We start from the raw sequence: 22912 nt of genomic DNA on the forward strand, positions 1-22912 counted from the left end.
TGGCCAACCCATGGTGTTCTTCTAGCCATAATCAGTTGGTCTTGAATATAGAGCCCCATCCTAGCATGCTTAGTTAGCCAGTACCTTGCTTTATTCAAAAGTTGGGCAGTAGTTTCTATTTGTGCCAGTTTCAAGAGTGGGGTATTAACCAATACTAGGACAAGAGGGTAGGCAGCTGGTGGTATATGTAATGCCCGATAGCTACCTCCCTACATACTCTCAGAAATAGGGTAGTGCATTTGATCCCTAGTAGGAGGATTTCTTATTTCCTGGGCTGAATAAGCATCTGCCTCTCCTGCTAAGTCTATGACAATGGGATAATCAGCCTCTGGTATCGCATAAGCCCCTAAGCAGTTTTTGCGTTTATTTGAAACAGGAGCATTTATCCCTTGTGCTCTAGGCATTAGATCTAATATAGGCCGTCTCTTAATAGTATTAGCCCCTTGTTTCCTTTGATTGGTTATAGTAGGTTCAGGTTCTGACACAATAACTTGTGATTTTAAAGATACATTTTGTTCTGGGTGTGTTTGTTTTGCATAACCTTCTAAATTTCTCATAACAAATAAAGCGGTTTCCACTATATTCAGAAATTTTGATTCAAAAGAGTCTAACCGTTGCCTTATAGGTTGCAAGATTAAGACCAGTTTGTCGAATAAAATATCCAAATTTGTCACAGGCTGTGTCATTTCCTGTATTACTGGCTGCGTATTGGTAGTGGTCTGGATAGATGAAGTCTTTGTGAGTCTGTTCGGTTTCTTGGATAAAGGCTCTTTAGGAGGTCCTCTTTTCCTTTTACCTGATATATCTTTCGGCGGGGGCGTTAGATTGTTGCCTAAGGAAATAGGAGGAACCAAATCACCATGGGGTATACTATCACCTCCCGTTACACCTTTACTACTTCAATTATCTTGAGATATACTGTCAGTGTCAGTAGTAACATTCATTATATTGGCCAAAGTCCCATCCCTGCCATGTGAAAACCTCCTTTCAGTTAGTGCAATCTCCTTTAAAATGGCAGTGGTAGCTTTAGCAAAAAAAAAATCAAGAGCTGTCATAGTTACCCCATCTGCTTCCATCGTGATTGCCTTCTTCCTCCCTATTTAGGGGGCTAATCCCATAGCTCGGAGCCCCTAAATATCAGGCGTTAGGGGGGGCACAGCCCAGTCTTCTCCAGGTACCGACGGGCGTGGATGGGCCTGCCCTGGCCACTCAGCGGGGCCTCGCGTTGGAATTTATGCGCCTTCTGGTGCCAACGAGAGAAACAGGAAGCAGCAGTGTAGCGGGGGGGCTGTAGTCTCTTACCTTGTCTCAAGTGACTGACTGGACCCACACAGCCGGGCCTCATGTTGGAATTTATGTGCCTCCTGGTCCCAACGAGAGAAACGGGAAGCAGAAAGCAGCGGTAGAGCCTGGGGGCTGTAGTCTCCTGCCCCAGCTCAAGTGACTGACTGGACCCGCCCAGCGGGGCCTCGCTTTGGAATTTATGTGCCGCCTGGTGCGAACGAGAGAAATGGGAAGCAGGAAGCAGCCGTGGAGCCTGGGGGCTGTAGTCTCCTGCCCAGGCTCAAGTGACTGACTAGATTTTTACTTTATAAACCCTGTCTGGAGACAGGGTTTCTCCACTTGTATATTTCAACAGTCAGATTCATCACCAGAACCGCCTGAAGATTTTGGTGCAGTATTGTCACTTCTGCTGCACTGACTAGAAGCATCATCACCCAAGTCTCTCTCCACGGAAGTATTCATAGTTTGTACAAAATGTATTTTAGCTGGTCTGGCTACTTTTTTTAAAAATGTGTTTGGTGTTGGGACATTTTCTACATTTTTTTACACTAATCTCAGTTTCACATCCTGTTTCACCCTTCTGCTTCCAATATCTGTGTTTTCTGCAGTACTCAGTTTGTCCAGTTCTTTCTGCCCTTTTACTCTCAGAGTTCTGCAAAGACCGGCTATTAATATTCTGATACTGTGAGAAATGAGGACCTAATTGCAGTGTCACTCACCTTTTGCCCCCATTTTGACTTCTAAGTGCTGATTTCCTGACTCAGATTGTACCCTGGGCTCTGCTAACAAGACCCAGAGCCTGTGCTCTGATTTAAAGTACTGGGTTAGGTATAATTATAATTGCCAATGACAGACCCCTATAAGTCCTTAGTGTGTAATAAGGCAAGGGGGATTCAAACTGCCTTTAGGTCCCTAATATATAATAGGGCAGGAAGGTTTTGAATCCCAGTTGATTTCCTGCACTAGAGTGTACACTGCTGTGTTGCCTGCTGTCATTTTAAAAGCCAGCCTTGCTTAGCAGGGTGCTTTTAAATTTTAATTATGTGCAGCTCTGACTTTGGTATTAAAGTTACTTCCAGAGCCTCAAATGACCTTATTTCTACATATAAGTCACACCTATAGTCTCCCCCAGGTGCCCCAGGGGTATATTGACTTGTAACTATAAACAGGGACATCATAAAAGATGTTTTATAACCTCTGGTGAGGGAAAAACTGCCAATTTCGATTTCCCCATTGTAGTAAATGGCTCCATAGGCTAAAATTGTAATATTTTATTTAAGTATAAATATTGACAGGAGGCACCTTCAAAATATCAGAATAATAGTTAAGATAAATCCAACAACTTGCTACTGTTAGATTTATAATAACTATGACAGAAAGGAAGTTATTACACTTTCATTTCAGAGAGCCAAAAACAAGCCTTTCATCTGCTCTCTCCTGATTGACTAGGTAGCTCTAATGAGTTGTGAAAAACCCTGCTAGAGAGACAAAGGATTTCCTGTGGGCAGAGAAGTACAAGCTGCAGAGCAGATGGCAGGAAGGGGGTGAGGTATAGCCAAACTGGTCTTCAAAGGGAGAATGACACTTTAGTATAGCACAGACTGACCCCCACATCCTGCCACCCCAGCCGCACAGGAGCTCCTGTTATTAGATTAGGCAGAGGGTTGTAAGGGGTGTGTTGAGGGAAATTAGCAACACAAGTAGGTTGGGTTAGCCTGGTCCAGCTCCTCCAAAGAGACTTTCTCCATTTTGGATTTTGAGAGAATAGTGATTTCTGGGACAAGAATATGACACACTTAGGAGGAAGTGGTCATACAGCTGGGTGGAACCCTGCATTCCATTGGTCAGGGGTACACCCCTGCTTGACACCCAGGAACACTGAATAAATATGGAAGAGCAGCATAGCTCCTCAGATCTGCTGTCTGAAGCTACCAGGAGAAAAAGGACTGCGCCGCTTGACTCTGGATTTGAACCCAAAGGACTGCACTCTGAAGGACTTCACCTGCTGCACAATCTGGGACAGCATACCTAAGGGCTTTGCCTTGCTTCAAGAAGGATTAAGGAGTGGACTTCCTGCAAGCTACAGAGTAACAAAACCCACCTGCATCATCTTCACCAAGAGTTTCCATCCTGGATTGCGTTTAGTGAACATTTAAGGATTTGGCCAGATGCATTGTGGAAATTGTAGTTCAGACAACTGAGGGGCCATCTAGGAGATTCCAGACCTTTGAATTTGTGTTTTGGACACTTTCAACCCTCAAGAGGAACTTCAGCAAGAAGTTCCAGAGGTTTGGAGCAAGTTTTGGAAAAAGCTCCATAAGGTCACTGTGAGACTTGACATCTTTGGCGTGGTTTGCCCTGACTTTTTGCCTCTTCTTTTGATGCTGAGCTGGATTTAGTTTTTGCTGGCTTGGATGCTTTGGGCGCTTTTCCACTGCGATCAGTATCAACGTGCAAGTGCTCCCTGTAGAAATTGTTGTTCAATTGGTTCTACCTGATTGGCATATTTGATTTGCTGGCAATCTCGAGTAAAGTGCACTGAGCGTGACAGGACAAGTAAATCAAATGCTACTAGTGGGCCTTCAGCACTAATTGTGCAACCCACATGAGTAGCCCTGAAAAGCTAACTCAGAGCTGCCAGCACAGTGTCTGAGTGCAGTTTGCAAACTGCCATGTCGACCTGGCAAGTGCACAAACTTGCCAGGCCCCAACCTTCCCTTTTCATACATGTAGACCACCCATATAGTAGGCCCAAGGTACCCCCCTGGCAGGGTGCAGTGTATGTGAAAGGTAGGACAAGTACTGGTGTTTGTGGCATGTCCTGATAGTGAAATACTGCCAATTTTATTTTTCACTATTGAAAGGCTAGCTTGCCCCATAGGACAGAATGGGGGTTTATTTGTAACATCTTATAAAAATACCATCCCATGGGAACAAGCTAGAGAAATAAAGTTTAATATGCCTGAACTTAGAATGTTAAAATGTATCATTTAGTGGGGTGCTTTTTGCATTCTGTGTTTGAAAATACCACTTTTAGAAAGAGGTATTTTCCTGCTTAGTCATCCAGTGTGTTTCTGCCAGGATGTGTATTGACTGTCTGGCTTTAGTGTGACAGGGGCTGGAGAGATGCAGTGGCTCCAGAGAGCCTGATGAGTCAGGGCTGGGCTCAATAGACCTGGGCTGCATTTAGAGTAGGGGGAAGAGATATCCTTTCACCTGAATGTGCCTGGTCTGCCTTCCACAATGCTGTCTCCACCTCCTGTCAGGAAGTTGCACCAGTGAGGACCGAACTGGTTTTGGCTGGATATAGACACTCTCTGCCTTCAAGAAAACAAAGGATTTTTCTGTATAAAAAGAGAGTCCCAGACCCCAGACTTTTAGACTACTTCTGGAATCAAGAGGACCCTTTGCCAGGGAGATGTGCTGGAGAAACTGAGGAGAATTACTGCCCTTGCTGTGTGTCTGGGGTTGGCCGTCAGTTTCTGCCAAGGAAAGGAGAAGGACTTTGCTGTGTGCTGTGTCCCCTGCTTGAGGAAATTCTCCAAAGCCTTGAGTAGAGCTTGCCTCCTGTCTCAGGAACATAAAGATTTCACCCCCAGCTCCCCTAAACTTCCTTGCTGGGATTTCTGACCTGCCAGGAAGCACTTGTGACGGTCTCTGGAGGTTGTTTAGGTCTCACCTGACACAGCGCATGGGCTGATCTGACGAAACATTTAGTGAGGGCTCAAAAAATGCTACCATGGCCAGCCTAGCCAGCCTAGAGCTACAGTGCATGTGCACAGGTGCGCGCTTAGGAGCAGAGGCGCCAAATGGCAAACCTTGTTATACTCATTAAGCGCCTGAGATCACTTTCGCCCGCAATCACTTTAGCAGCGCCCCTTTGATGTTCTCGTTCAAAGAACATCAAACATCAAACATCAAAGAACATGTTGTTGTGTTAATTTCTTTGCTGAGCCTGTTTGACTTACAATGTGCTTTCTCTTTCCACAAACTCAATGTTTTTAGTATTACTGTCACACACACACACAACCACAACCACACCCACAAACACACAACCACAACCACACACACAACCACACGCACAACCACACACAACCACACACACACAACCACAACCACACATACAACCACAAACACAATACCACACACACACACAACCACACACATACACACAACCACACACACACAACTACACACACACAGCCATAGACACACACACGCAAAACAACCACACACACAACCACATACAACCAAACACACGACCCCACACACACAAAACTACACAAACAACCTCAACCACACACAAACACAACCACACACACAATCACATGCACAACCACACACACAACCACACGCATAACCACACAAAACCACACACACACACACAACCACACACACACCACCACACACACAACCACACGCACAACCACACACAACCACACACAACCACACACACACACACAACCACACAAACACACACAACCACAAACAACCACACAACCACACACAACCACAAATATACACACAACCACACACACACAGCCACAGCCACACACACATACACAACAACCACACACACAACCACACACACAACCCCACACACAACCCCACACACAACCACACACACATACAACCACACACACACACAACCACGCACACAACCACGCACAACCACACACACCACACACACAACCACACAAACACATACAACCACACACAACTACACACACAACCACACATACACAACCACACACAACCACACACACACAACCACACACATAACCACACACATAAACACACACAACCACACACACAACCACACACATACACACAACCACACACAACCACACACCAACACAAACACACACAACCACACACAATCACAAGCACCCACATAACCACAACCACAACAAAACAAACACACACACACAACCACACACACCGAACCACACAACCACACATAACCACACACACAACCATACACACAACACACAACCACACACACAACCACACTCAACCATATACACACACAACCACACACATAACCACACACACAACTACACATACTAACACACATACAACCACACACACAGCCACACACACAACCACACATACAACCACACACACTTACACAACCACACACACACAGTGACACACATACAATAACCACACAACCACACACACAACCACACACACACAAACACACAACCACAAGCACAACCACACACACAACCACACACACACACACACACAGCCACACAAACACATACAACCACACACAGGCACACAACCATACATACAACCACACACAAACACACAACCACACACACACACAACCACACACATACACACAACCACACACACAGCCACACACACACACAACCACACACACACAACTACACACACACAACCATAGACACACACACGCAAAACAACCACACACACAACCACATACAACCAAACACACAACCCCACACACAACCACACACACAAAACCACACAAACAACCTCAACCACACACAACCACAACCACACACACAATCACATGCACATCCACACACACACAACCACACGCATAACCACACAAAACAACACACACACACAACCACACACACAACCACACACACACACCACCACACACACAACCACACGCACAACCACAAACAACCACACACAACCACACACACACACACAACCACACAAACACACACAACCACACAACCACACACAACCACAAATATACACACAACCACACACACACAGCCACAGCCACACACACATACACAACAACCACACACACAACCACACACAACCCCACACACAACCCCACACACAACCACACACACACATACAACCACACACACACACAACCACAACCACGCACACAACCACAACCACACACAACCATACGCACAACCACACACACCACACACACAACCGCACAAACACATACAACCACACACAACTGCACACACAACCACACATACACAACCACACACACACAACCACAACCACACACATAAACACACACAACCACATACATACACAGAACCACACACAACCACACACCCACACAAACACACACAACCACACACAATCACAAGCACCCACATAACCACAACCACAACAAAACAAACACACACACACAACCGCACACACACAACCACACAACCACACAAAACCACACACATAACCACACACACAACCACACACAACACACAACCACACACACACAACCACACACACAACCACACTCAACCATATACACACACAACCACACACATAACCAAACACACAACCACACATACTAACACACATACAACCACACACACCGCCACACACACAACCACACATACAACCACACACACACACAGCGACACACATACAATAACCACACAACCACACACACAACCACACACACACAAACACACAACCACAAGCACAACCACACACACAACCACACACACACACACACACACACACACACAGCCACACAAACACACACAACCACACACAGCCACACAACCATACATACAACCACACACAAACACACAACCACACACACACACACAACCACACACATACACACAACCACACACACACAGCCACACACACCCACACAACCACACACATACACACATCCACACACACACAAACCACACACACACACAGAACCACACACATACACACAACCACACACAACCACATACACACAGCCACAGCCAGACACACACACAACAACCACACATACACAACCACACACACAGACACACAACCGCAACCACACACATAAACACACACCACACACACAACCACCACACACACAACCACACACACACAACCACACACAACCATGCAAACACTAACACACAACCACACACAATCACACTAACACAACCACAAGCACCCACACAACTACAACCACAAACACACCCACACACACACACACAACCACACACAGACACAACCACACACACACACACACAACCACAACCACACACACAACCACAACCACACATACTACCACACATACAACCACACACAAAACCACACACACAACCACACATACAACCACACACACACACAGCCACATACACAGACCCACTGCCACACAACAACCACACAACCACACACCCAACCTCACAAAACCACACATACAACCCCACACACAACCACACACACACACAACCACAACCACATACAACCACACACACAACCACACGCACAACCACACAAACACACACAACCACACATACAACCACACACACACACACACAACCACACAATCAATCAATCAATCACAAAATTTGTATAGCACGCTACTAACCCTTAAGGGTCTCAAGGCGCTTAGGAGGGGGGTCACTACTGCTCAAACAGCCAGGTCTTGAGTTGTTTCCTGAAGGAGAGATGGTCCCGGGTCAGCAGTAGGTGAGTGGGGAGGGAGTTCCATGTCTTGACTGCCAGGTAGGAGAAGGATCTACCTCCGACGGGGGATTTCCGAAAACGTTGGACGGAGGCGTGGGCGAGGCTGGCGGATCGTAGCTGGCGGGCGGGTGTGTAGAAAGTGAGGCGGCTGTTGAGGTACTTCTTGCCCGTGTTGTGGAGAGCCTTGTGTCCGTGGGTGAGGAGTCTGAACGTGATCCTCTTGTTGACAGGGAGCCAGTGCAGGTTAATCAGGTGGGCAGAGATGTGGTTGCGGTGAGGGATGTCCAGGATGAGTCATGCTGAGGTGTTCTGAATGCGCTGAAGTCTTTTCTGGAGTTTGGCTGTTGTTCCAGTGTAGAGGGTTGTTGGAAGGCGGTGACCCCAGGGGTCAAGTAGACTCTCCTAACACCCTGGAACCTCCTCTCCCACAATTACTGCTGAGTCTTATCGAGGGGGGAGTCCCCACCGAGGAGGACTGATCGTACACACTGTCAACACACCACACTTATGAGCGGACACCACACCGTAATTCTTTATCAAGAAAGACTTTATCAAGATTAATTAAAGAGCATTACACAGCGATCGAAGGATCGCGAAAGTCTCGTAACGAGGGGTCGGGGAAGCGGGACAGTCTTAGGAGGCCAGTTGGCACGCCACGTACTCAGCGCACAGTTCTCAATCCTCGAACTGGGGGTACGGGTGCTGGCGATGGGACAAGTTGTCCTACTCACTTCTGGTTCAAGTTGCTTGTGAGGGTAGCGTCGATGGTCCAGCCGGACCAGAGAGTTCGTCAAGCCGCGACGAGGTCAGCAGGGCTTGGGCAGGAGTACTCCGTCGTACTCGTAAGTAGATGGGGCCGCGACAGCGTCAGCAGGGCCCCGAGATTCAGGTCTTGTGCTTCAAGAGGGAGCCGCGACAGCGTCAGCAGGGCCCCGATGGTTCAGTTCCGTAGGTTGTAGGATGAGCCGCGACGGCGTCAGCAGGGCTTGGTGGGTCAGAGTCTGTTCTCCTCGTAGTCAGCCGCGATCAGATCAGCAGGGCTTTCTTGTCCAGGATACAACTGTCGATTAGGTGGAAGGCAGGCTGTCTTATAGTCGTCGAGATCTTTGATGTCCGGACCCTCGTAGGCAGGAGGCCGGAGGTCCGAGGGCCAGGCGCCTGATCGTCTGGGCGGTTGGTTCTTTGATGCTTTGGACCATGCACCCATGGAATCCCAGACGCCCATCAGGGCCTGGAGCCAGCTCACTAGGAGGCCCAAGGTGCCATCGAAACCAGCCCCCAGGGATAGTTCAGAGGTGTGAGGGAAGCCAGTTCCTCGGAAGGGGGCCGGAGGTGTGATGGAAGTCTTGGTTTCGGGTACTTGATGAGTCGTTCACCCCCCGGGTGGATCTGGGCGCGCCGGACGCGCAGGCTTAGCGGCCGTCAGGAGCGGCCAGGGCTGCCGAAAGGAAAGAAGGCGGCCGGCCGGCCGGGATGGCCAAACATGAAGTCTGATGGTCATGTACACGGGTACAGGCACGCAGTCTGGGGATCGTCTCAGGTGTTGTCCCATCAGAGGGAGATGGTCCTAGGATGAGGACTTCCATCTTGTCTGAGTTCAGTTTCAGGTGGCTGATCTTCATCCATTCTGCGACGTCTTTCATTCCTTCCTGGAGGTTGGCTTTGGCGGTGGCGGGTCGTTGGTGAGGGAGAGGATCAGCTGGGTGTCGTCGGCGTAGGAGATGATGTTGAGGTTGTGTTGGCGAGCGATGGCTGCGAGAGGGCTCATGTAGACGTTGAAGAGGGTGGGGCTGAGTGAGGATCCTTGCGGTATGCTGCAGATGACTTCGGTGGCCGCGGAACGGAACGGCGGGAGGCGGACTCTCTGGGTTCTTCCGGCGAGGAACTAGATGATCCAATCCAGTGCTGCTCCTTGAATTCCAGGGTTGCTGAGGCGCTGTATCTGGGTGCGGTGGCATACGGCGTCGAAGGCTGCTGAGAGGTCCAGTAGAGTTGTCTGTTGACGGTCTTCTCAATGACTTTGTCTAGAAAGGGGAGGAGCAAGATGGGGCGGTAGTTCTTGAGGTCCGTGAGGTCCGCGGTGGGTTTCTTCTGGAGGGTGCTCAGTTCAGCGTGTTTCCAGCTCTCCGGGAAGGTGGCGGAGGCGAAGGAGCTGTTGACGATGATTCGAGAGATGGGGTGCGATGATGGAGTCGGCTTTGTTGAAAATGTGGTGTGGGCATGGGTCGGTAGGGGAGCCGGAGTGGATGGTGTTCATCATGCAGGTGGTGTCTTCGGTGCTGACAGGGGTCCAGGTGCAGAGGGTGGTGGTGGGGGGTGCTGGTTCGGCAGTTGAGTGTGTGGTCAGTTCGCCGAAGCTGTTGTGTATGTCGGCGATCTTGCGGTAGAAGAACGAGGTGAGAGAGTCGCAGAGGTCTTGCGAGGGTGTGATGTTGTTGTTGCAGGCGCTGGGGTTGGAGAGCTCTTTAACGATGCTGAAGAGTACCTTGCTGTTGTGGGTGTTGTTGTCCAGTCATTCTTTGAATGCTGTCTTCTTGGTGGTTGTTGGACCCGGCCTCGTTGCGTGGTTCCCCCCACCCCTTCTACTCAGCTCCCCGTTAGCCCAGCTCCATACCTAGAAGCCCATAGCTGCCCAGCCCATGTCCGACCAAACGCCCATGGCCATCATCGGCCTGTCCCCGGCCACCTTCCCAGCCCGCGCCCCCCAAACCCGCAAGGCCCCATAGGCCCATCGGCAGCCATTTTCCCTTCCCGAGATCCCTGATGCCGTGGGCCTAGCATGACCCCAGCCCCAGCACAGCGTAGGCTTCAGACGCGCCAGCCCCCGTTGGGAGGGTGAGGGCTACCCTAGTGAGAGAAGACGAGGAGTTTCGATGGCACCTCCGGCCTCCCTTGAGAGACTGGTTTCGATCACACCTCTGGTCTTCCCCCTGAGGGCCAGTTTTGATTGCACCTCTGGCCTCCCCGAGTGCTGGCTCCAGACCTGCTGGGCGTCTGGGAATTCCCGGCCGCATCCTCAAAGGGATCAAAGAACCAACCGCCGGACCTCACCCACGGACCGCCCCCACAGCCTCGGACCTCCGCCTGCGAGGGTCCGGACACCAAAGGGTCACTGGACTATATCAAGGGCCGCCCCTGAACTAGCGGGCAGTTGTATCTTGGACAAGGAAGCCCTGCTGATCTGATCGCGGCTGAACTGAACCTCATGAACTCTTTAAACCCTGCTGACGCTGTCGTGACTCATTCTTGGAACTGAAACATTGGAGCCCTGCTGACCTCGTTGCGGCTCGAGCTTGAATCTTGAAGACCTCTACCGAACCTTCTGAGCCCTGCTGACGTGGTCGCAGCTCCTCCTGAACTTCCTCCAGAGCGAGCCCTGCTGACGTTGTCGCGGCTCGAGGAACATTCTAGTCCGGCTGGACTATCGAAGCTACCAACACGAGAGAGCCACGCTCAAGTGAGTAGGATCACCAGTGCGACTACCACCTCCCGTATCCTCCCAGCTCGAGGATTGAGAGTTGTGCGCAGGGTACGCTACGTACTGGCCTATGAGACTAAGACTGTCCCGCTACCTCCTCCCTAAAAACTTGAGACTCTCTGCAATCCCTCGATCATTGTACATAAGTGTGATAATACCCTTATTCGTGATTATAAAGAAGTTGATAACGAACCCTTCAGTGTTGTGTCTGTTCATAAGTGTGGTGTGGTCCTCGTGTGTACGATTTGCTACTTGAGGTCTTCCCCGGTGGAGGTCTCTCACAAGGCGCGGCATTATTGGTGGGAGAGGCGGGTCACGGAGGAGTCGGGTAGATATAACCTGGCCTCTGGGATCGCCCCTTCTAACAGTGGTGCGGATCAGCTGGTGGTGTTTGCGGGGGGTGTTCTTGAGGGCTGTCATGTGTTCTGCTGTTTGGTCGTGGTGCCAGGCTTTCTCGAGGGTGCGGCAGGTTTTCTTGGAGTTTTTGAGGTCGTTGGTAAACCACGAGGCTTTTCTGCTGCCGGGTCTGCTGGAAGGATTCTTCAGTGGTGCAAGTTCGTCGGGGAAGTCGGTGAGCCACTGTATGAGGTTGCGGGCTGCTTCATCGGGGTCCGTCATGTTGGTGGGCGGGTTCTGGCTGATGGGGGTGGCCAGCTGGTCGGCGGTGATCTTGCTCCAGCTTCTGCGGGGAACCTGTTGTGGGTGGTGGTGGGTCGTGGTTCTCCTGAAGTTGAAGTGGACGCAGCTGTGGTCTGTCCAGTGTAGTCCGGTGGAGTGGCTGAAGATGTGCTTGCTGGAGGAGAAGACGGGGTCAAGCATGTGGCCGGCGTAGTGGGTGGGTGTGTTCACAAGTTGCTTGAGTCCGAGGTTGGCGAGGTTGTCCAGCAGGGCGGCGGTGTTGCAGTCCTTGTTGTTCTCCAGGTGGAAGTTGAGGTCCCCTAGGAGGATGTTGTCTGTGGAGGTGAGGGCGTGCGGACTGACGAAGTCTGCGATGGCTTCGCTTAATTGTGTGTGTGGTCCCGGGGATCTGTAGATGAGAGTGCCTCTGAGGGTGGTCTTGGGGTCGGTGTGTATCTGGAATTGGAGGTGCTCGGCGGAAGTGAGGGTGTCGTCGGAGTTGGTCGTGATGCGGGTGGTGTTTCTGTGGACGATGGCGATGCCTCCTCCGGTTTGTTTGACGCAGTCCCTCCGGGTGATCTTGTAACCCTCCGGGATGGCTATGGCGATGTCGGGGGCTGAGGAAGCGTTCATCCAGGTTTCTGTGAGGAAGGCAACGTCTGGTGATGTTGTTTTGAGGAGGTTTCAGAGTTCGACGACATGCCTATGGACGGAGCGGGTATTGAGCAGGATGCACTTGAGGTGGTTGTTGCTGGTGCTCGGCTTGGCGGGTGCGGTGCAGGTTCGGAGGCAGGTGAATTTGCAGGCTTGGCAGGTGAAGGGTCCGTGGGTGCGTTTCGGGGTGGCTCGGTAGCAGGTGGGGTTCGGCTGGCGTTGAGACTGTGGAGGGTGGTGGTGTCGTAAGTCCGTCGGGTGGGCTGGTGTCGTCGAGGACCAGGGGTCCTGGCGTTGGGCGCGGTCCAGGGGCGGACAAGCGTAGACGGGCTTGCCTTCGGTGCACAATCGGCGCGCCCGCTGCGCGTACGCGTGAGCTCCATATGAGGCGTAGTGGAAGGGAGGCGGGAGCGGGGCGGCCAATGGGGTTACAGAAAGAAAAAGGGGGCGGGCCGCGAGGGAGCAGCGGCGGGGAGCGGGGGGGCACACCAGGGGTACAATACTAACGAAGGCACAAAATCTATTTAACAGAAATAAAGATAAGTACAATCACGAAATACACAAAATGAGGGCAACAGTGGGGAGAGAAGAAACGAGCAGCAGCGAGGGGCACCGAGGCCAGGGACGAGCCTGTGGCGCCGGGGCAGAGACGCGCTACAGCTGGCGAGCCGTGCAGCGTGGGGGTGTCCTGGGTCAGGTCACACTCGCCTGCGCCGCGCGGGCTCCGTATAAGGCCAAGTGGGAGGGAGGAGCAGCTGGGAGGCGGGAGCGGGGCGGCCAATGGGGTTACAGAAAGAAAAAGGGGGCGGGCCGCGAGGGAGCAGCGGCGGGAAGCGGGGAGCGGGGGAGCACACCAGGGGTACAATACTAACGAAGGCACAAAATCTATTTAACGGAAATAAAGATAAGTACAATCACGAAATACACAAAATGAGGGCAACAGCGGGGAGAGAAGAAACGCAGGGCAGCGAGGGGCATCGAGGCCAGGGACGAGCCTGTGGGGCCTGGGGGTGACACACATACACACAACCGCACACACACCCACACACACACACAACCACACACACAACCCCACACACAACTACATACACACACAACCACAACCACACACACAACCACACACAACCACACACACAACAACATGCACAACCACGCACACAGAACCACATGAACACACACAACCACACACACATCCACACACACACAAACACACATACAATAACCCCACAACCACACACACGACCACACTCACAACCACACACACAACCACACACACACAAACACACAACCACAAGCACAACCACACACAACCACACACACAACCACACACAGACAGTCACACAAACACACACAACCACACACAGACACGGAACCACACATACAACCACAAACAACCACACAACCACACACACACACAACCACACACATACACACAACCACACACACAGCCACACACACACACACAACCACACACACACAACTACACACACACAGCCATAGACACACACACGCAAAACAACCACACACACAACCACACACACACAGCCAGACACACACACAACAACCCCAACCACACACACATAAACACACACAACCACAAGCACATAACCATGCAAACACACACACACAACTACACACACACAACCATACACACAATCACACACACAACCACACACACAACCACACAACCCCACACACACATGCACACACAACCACACACACAACCACAACCACACATACTACCACACATACAACCACACACACAACCACACAGACAACCACACACACACACACAACCACACACACACAGAGCCACAGCCACACACAGACACACAACAACCACACAACCACACAAAACCACACACACAACCACATACACACACAACCACAGCCACATACAACCACACACACAACCACACACACACAACCACACAAACACACACAACCACACACACAACCACACATACAACCACACACACACACAACCACACACGTACACACAACCACACACACAACACCACACACAACCACACACACACGCACACAACCACAACCACATACACAACCACACACACAACAACATGCACAACCACACACACACAGAACCTCATGAACACACAACCACACACACAAACACACAACCACACACATACACACAACCACACACACACAACCACACACACACAGCCACAGTCACACACACACCCAACCACACACATACACACAACCAGACACACACAAACTACACACACACACAGAACCACACACATACACAAAACCACACACAGAACTACACACACACAGCCACACACACACACAACAACCACACACACAAATGCACACACAACCACACATAGACAACCACCCACACAACCAAACACACACATCCACAACAACACACATAAACACACACAATGTTAGACCCGTCCTCTTGGGGTGGGCCTCCCTGACCCGTAGCGTCCCAACCCTGACCCGTGCACCACACCAGACCCCTGATTATCATGGCCCACCCGACCCATTCTCTCCATGACCCCACACTTAGGACAAGACTTCCCAGTCACCACCCTCTATCCTCCCGGTACCAGACGCCCCCACACCGCATCACACTCCGGTAACCATTCCCCTGTACCTAAAGTGGCCGACCCCGGCCCCAGCAAGACCTCGGCCCGAGACACGCCATGCTCAGCTGGGGGGGTAGAGAGTTTCCCGTGAGCAAGAAAGGGAGGAGCAGTTTCGCTCACACCTCTGACCCCCTCTCGGGAGATGGGTTTCGATCGCCCCTCCGGCCTCCCTGGGGGTTGGCTCCACGCATGCTGGGTGTCTGGGATCCCTCCAGACCCAACTTCAAAGGATCAAAGGGCCGGGTGGCAGGAAACCCTGACAAGTGGCCCCCAGGCGCTAGGACCCCTGCCTGCGAGGACTCCGGACTTCAAAGAAGAACAGACCTATAACAAGGGGTGCTTTGGAACGATCAGGCAGTTGAATCCTGGAAGAAGAGAGCCCTGCTGATATGGTCGCGGCTCAACGGAACATCGAAGAAGAAACGCTACCTGAACTCTTGAATCTTGGCAAGCCCTGCTGACATCGTTGCGGTTCAAGCTTGGCAGAGACGGACTTCTGCCTGAACCATCTGAGCCCTGCTGACGTGGTGGCGGCTCCCTTGAACTCTGAGAACACCTGAGCCCTGCTGATTGGATCGCGGCTCCCCGAAGATCGTAAGACCTCCTGTTCATCCCTGCTCGAGCCCTGCTGACTTGGTCGCGGCTCCCTTGAACTCTAAGAACCCCTGAGCCCTGCTGATTGGATCGCGGCTCCCCGAAGATCGTAAGACCTCCTGTTCATTCCTGATCGAGCCCTGCTGACTTGGTCACGACTCGGAGACTATTCTGGACCGGCTGGACCCAAGATCTTACCGTATCCCCCGGCTCGAGGATTGGGAGCTGTGCGCCGGATACGCTGTTGCCTTTGACCCTGAACAATTGAGACTGTCCCGCTACCGCTAGCCTTACCGAGACTCTATGAACCCTTGTTCTGCTTGTACATACGTGCCCTGAGGATCATAAAGATCCAGATATTCTGATCGATAAAAGAACCGTTCCTCAGAACCTACTGTGTGGTGTCCCTTTTTCGAGTGGTGCGAGCTCAGCACGTGCGATCCTAGAGACGAGACTCTTCCCCTGAAGGGTCTCCCGCCAGTGCTCGGCAGTGTTCCTGGGAGAGGTGGGTCTCGGGGTGGTCAGGAGCATATTCTGTGCCCCCCCTGGGATCGCCCCTTCTAGCATTGGTGGCAAGCGACGGGATCCGAACCCACATCTAGAGATCGTACAGTAAGCGGCTGACGCACTACCGAACAAAGACGGAAGAAAGAACCACTATGAGTCCCACTGGAACCAACGCGAGTCCTACGTTCTGAGAGGACCAGTTGGAAGAATATACGCACAAAGAATTGTAGCAGTTTTGTAAAGAATTTTAAAATCCCTACCACTGGGTTAAGCACCAAAGAAGATTTTCAGAAAGCCCTAAAGGCCTGGGTGGAGTCCGGAGCCCCTCTTCCCCAAACAGAAGGAGAGGTGGAGCAGCCGAACGAACCCAGTATCTCCCAAGGGGGAAGCAGCGGCACCCAGGTACGAATCAATGCACCAGATGGGGGCCTATCCCCGGAAGAACTAGCGGACTGAGAGAGAAGCCGCAGCCACGAACTAGAACTGGCCAAACTGAAGATAGAAGGATAACTGAAATTGGCAGAGAAAAAGCTAGCTGTGGAACAGTTACGCTTGCAAGGGGAGTTGGAAGAAAAGAAACTCCAACGAGAGCACGAGGGGAAGAAACTGCAACTAGAGCACGAGCGCAGCCTAAAGGAGATCGAGCTCAAGGTGAGGAGTGAGGAAACCAGGCCCCCGGGGAACCGAGAGACCTCTTCCCCGGTGGAACCGAAAGTTCACATCCCCAAGGAGGTGGTGAAGGAGTATTATAAAAACGACGAAATCCAGCAATGGTTTAAGGCCTATGAGGTAGCTATGACCTCTCACCGAGTCCCACAGAAGGATTGGGGGGCTGGGTTGTGGGGTCGGTTCCTAAGCGAGGGGAGAGACACCCTGCTAGACGTGCCATCTACAGTACTGAACTCCTACAGCCACATGAAAGAGGCCCTATTAGCCAGATATGGGCTCACCCCCGAAATGTATCGACAGTGAGTCCGAGACTGCAAGAAGATTCCTGGCACCACTTGGGTGGAGTACGTGAACTTTTATAGCAGGGCCTTGGAAGGGTGGATCAAGGGCAGCAAGGCCACCACCTTCGAGGAACTATTCGACCTGATTGGGAGCATTTGTCCGCAAATTGTTTTGTAGAACTACGCCAGCATCTCCTCGACAGCAAGCTCACAGATCCAAGGAAGCTGGCCGTCGGAGCTGATCGATGGGTGAACACCCGGGTCCCCCGGGGCCCCGTGGGAGACTACGCCCGAAACAGTCAGGGACCTCCCCGCCAGAGAGGGGGGGGAACCAAGGAATACAGAGGGAATTCCAGTCAGGTCCCCAGCGTAGCCCCCTGTTAGAAAGGCGACCTTAGGGGAGAGGGCAGGGGCTCCCTGCCAGACCACCCCAAGTCTCACCCCTCCTTTGAGAACTGACCGAGCGCGGTCGAGAGGCCTCCGAGTGAGGTTCCTCTCCTAGGATCGTACAGGTGGAACACTACGCCACTACAGACGGACACCACACAAGGATAGATTCTCAAAGTCTTTATCAGCAAACTAGGCAGGTTATCTTAGCAATACAATACAAGGGGATCGAGGGATCCGTAAAGTCTTTGGTAGCTGGGGGAATAGGGTAGCGGGACAGTCTTGGTACCAGTCGGGTACGGGGATACTCTGCGCTCAGCTCTCAATCCTCGAGCCGGGGGGTTACTTAGAGTCGGGCCGCGGCAGCGCCAGCAGGGCTCCGGAGATGTTCTCAGCGAGGTTGGGCCGCGGCAGCGCCAGCAGGTCTCCAAAGGTGTTTTCAGCAAGGATGGGCCGCAGCAGCGCCAGCAGGGCTCCAAAGATGGTTTCAGCGAGGTTGGACCGCGGCAGCGCCAGCAGGTCTCCAAAGATGGTTTCAGCGAGGATGGGCCGCGGCAGCGCCAGCAGGGCTCCAAAGATCGTTTCAGCGAGGTTGGACCGCGGCAGCGCCAGCAGGTCTCCAAAGATAGTTTCAGCGAGGATGGGCTGCGGCAGCGCCAGCAGGGCTCCAAAGATGGTTTCAGCGAGGATGGGCCGCGGCAGCGCCAGCAGGGCTCCAAAGATGGTTTTAGCGAGGTTGGACCGCGGCAGCGCCAGCAGGTCTCCAAAGATGGTTTCAGCGAGGATGGGCCACGGCAGCGCCAGCAGGGCTCCAAAGATGGTTTCAGCGAGGTTGGACCGCGGCAGCGCAGCAGGTCTCCAAAGATAGTTTCAGCGAGGATGGGCCACGGCAGCGCCAGCAGTGCTCCAAAGATGGTTTCAGCGAGGTTGGACTGCGGCAGCGCCAGCAGGTCTCAAATGAGTTCTTCTCGGTGTCTCTCGACTCCAGGATACAACTGCAGACCCATTCCAGGGCTGCCCCAGATATAGGTCTGAAGTCCTTTGATGTCCGGACCCTCGCACCTGGGGGCCAGAGGGGCCGGGATGAGAGCGACCAGACACTCAGCAGGGGGTGGAGCCAGCGCCCAGGGAGGCAGGAGGGCGATCGAAACCTGGCGTCCGGGTGCGGCTAAAGGCCCATCAAAACTCTCATCCTAAGTGAGGTGCCAAGTGGGCGATTTACCACCTGGGCGGATCTTGGTGCCTCGATGTTGGGGCTGCGTTGGGGGCTCAGCCGGGCCGAGGCCACGAGGCCTGGATGAGGGAGGCCCAAGATGGAGTCGAGGCCTGTGAGGGTGGCCCAGGATAGGTATCGGGCCCGTAGTGTGGGCGAGTCGGAGTCGCCATGTCCTGATGGAGGGAGAGCGGGGTTCGCCCATGGTGGCGGCCCTCATGCAGGGTTGGAGAGGGTCTCTTCAGCCCGGAGGACAGGGGGGATGTTGGCCAGGGCCCGCCAGGCGGGGGGAGCAGGACCACGCCACGAGGCCGGTTCCAACACACGTCCCCCCCAGCCGAAGGCAGGGAGAGTCACCCATCTTCTTGGGGGTTCTCCTCGCCGAGGCGAAAGAAGCGGGACAGGCCGTCGGCGTTGGCGTGGTCGCTGCCGGGGCGATGTTCCACAGTGAAGTCCATCCCTTGCAGAGAGATGGACCAACGTAGTAGCTTCGGGTTTTCCCCTCGCATCTGCATCAGCCACCGTAGGGGCCGGTGGTCAGTTTGCACCCGAAAATGGGTGCCAAACAGGTAAGGTCGGAGCTTCTTGAGGGCCCACACCTCGGCGAAGGCTTCTCGTTCGATGGTACTCCAACGCTGCTCTCGGGCCAGCAGATGCCGGCTGATGAAGGCCACCGGTTGATCAATTCCCTCGGTGTTGACCTGGGACAGGACTGCCCCGACACCATGCTTGGAAGCATCTGTTTGGACCACAAATTCCCGGCTGTAATCGGGGGCTTGGAGCACGGGAGCGGTACACATCGCTATCTTTAGGGTCTCAAAGGAGGCCTGACACTCGGGTGTCCAGTGTACCTTCCGTGGTTGCTTCTTTGAAGTTAGTTCAGTGAGAGGGCCCACAATACTTCCATACTTTAGTCCTTTATGAAGCGCCGGTAATACCCAGTGAGCCCCAGGAAGGCTCGGACCGCTGTCTGGGTGACCGGGGGCTCCCAGGCCAGGATGGCGTCGATCTTGGGTTGGAGTGGAGCCACCTGGCCGCTTCCCACTTGGTGTCCTAGGTAGGTCACGGACCCTTGGCCGAGCTGGCATTTGCTTGCTTTTATGGTAAATCCGGCCCGGCAGAGGGCTGCCAGGACCTCCTGGAGGTGTTGAAGGTGTTCAGCCCAGTGGAGGCTGTAGACTGCTATATCGTCCAGATAGGCGGCGCTGAACGCTTCTAGTCCCGCCAACACCTTATTCACCAGTCTCTGGAACGTTGCGGGGGCGTTCTTCATTCCGAAGGGCATCACCCTGAAGTGGTAGTGGCCATTGGGGGTCGAGAAAGTGGAGCGTTCTTGGGCGCCTGGGGGTGAGTCCGATTTGCCAGTAGCCGGAGGTTAAGTCGAAGGTGCTCAGGTAGCGGGCCGCCCCCAGGCGGTCGATCAGTTCATCAGCCCGAGGAATGGGGTGGGCGTCCGTCCAGGTAACGGCGTTCAAACCCCGGTAGTCCACACAAAACCTGAGCTCGGGAGCCGCGCCCGGGGCGGCGGCCTTGGGGACCAGGACGACAGGGCTGGCCCACAGGCTGTCAGAGGGTTCGATCACCCCCAGAGCCAGCATCTTGGTTACTTCGGCCTGTATGCAAGTCCGAACTCGTTCAGGGACTCGGTAGGCCCGGTGCCGAACAGGCGGGCTGTCCCCGGTGTCGACGTCATAGCCGCACCACGGGGTGACTCCGGGGGTGAGAGAGAACAGGTCCGCAAATTGTCCCAACAGCTCTTGGCAGTCTCAGCATTGCTCGGGGGTTAGGGTGGAGGAGAGGTGGACTCCCTCCACGGAGCCGTCTTTCTCGGAGGTGCTTAGGAGGTCCGGGAGAGGCTCTGAGTCGTCTTCGGTCCCACTATCAGTAGCCATCAGGAGGCTAAGTTCTGATAGGACAAAGTGGGGTTTGAGTCTGTTGCCGTGGAGGACCCGGAGGGGGTTCCTGGGGGACTCCATGTCCACCAGATATGTGACAGGGCCCTTGCGTTCCACCACCTTGAAGGGCCCCTTCCACTTGTCCTGGAGGGCACACGGTTCGACCGGGGACATGACCCATACTTGTTGGCCGGGCTCGAACTCAATGGATGAGGCGTTTTGATCATACCAGTGCCTCATGTCTTCTTGGCTGGCCTCGAGGTTGGTTCTGGCAAGTTCCCGGAACCGCCGAGTCTGGTTTCGGAGAGTTAGGAGGTACCGGTACACGTCGGGTGGAGCATCTTGGGCGGCCACCTCCCAGCCTTCTTTGACCAGGCTTAGGGGACCCCGGACGGGGTGCCCGTATAATAGTTCGAAGGGGCTGAAACCCAGGGACTTCTGGGAGACTTCTCGATATGCGAAGAGAAGGCAGGGCAGCAACACATCCCATTGGCGTCGTAAGGGCTCCTCCAGGCCTGTGATCATTCCCTTGAGGGTTCGATTGAAGCGTTCCACCAGTCCGTTCCCTTGGGGGTGATAGGGGGTCGTAAACTTGTACGTGACCCCACATTGTTGCCACAAGGACTTTATGTAGCGGGAGATGAAGTTCGTCTCCCGGTCACTGATGACTTCTCGGGGGAAGCCCACCTGGGAGAAGATCCCCATTAGTGCCCGGCCCACTACGGGAGCCGTCACGGTCCAGAGAGGGATGGCTTCGGGATAGCGGGTGGCATGGTCCACCAGGACGAGGATGAACCGGTGACCTTGGGATGTTCGGGGTTCCAGGGGCCCCACGATATCGATCCCCACCCGCTCGAAGGGAGTGTTGACGACGGGAAACGGTTGTAGAGGGGCCTTTAGTTTTCCGCCACTCTTCCCGCTGGCTTGGCAGGTGGGGCTAGTCCGGCAGTGATTGCTCACATCGTTCCTTATCTTGGGCCAGTAGAAATGGGTCACCAGGCGGCTGTACGTTTTGTCCTGCCCCAGGTGCCCGGCGAGGGGCACATCATGCGCCAGATACAGGAGAAAGTCTCAGAACCGGAGGGGAACCACCAGCACCCGGCTGGCCCCTAGCTCGGCAATTTTCTGCTCACTGTAGAGGAGGTCGTTGTCCCAATAGACCCAGTGGGACCCCGAGGAGTCTCCGGTGCTTTTAGCGGTGGCTTGTTGTCGTATCCCCTCGAGGGAGGGACAGGTCTTCTGTTCCTGTCGGAATTGTTTTCGTGTGGGGCCACCTTCTTGGTGCC

Source organism: Lissotriton vulgaris, chromosome 2_2, assembly GCF_964263255.1.
Source record: "Lissotriton vulgaris chromosome 2_2, aLisVul1.2, whole genome shotgun sequence".
NCBI classification, from domain to species: Eukaryota; Metazoa; Chordata; class Amphibia; order Caudata; family Salamandridae; genus Lissotriton; species Lissotriton vulgaris.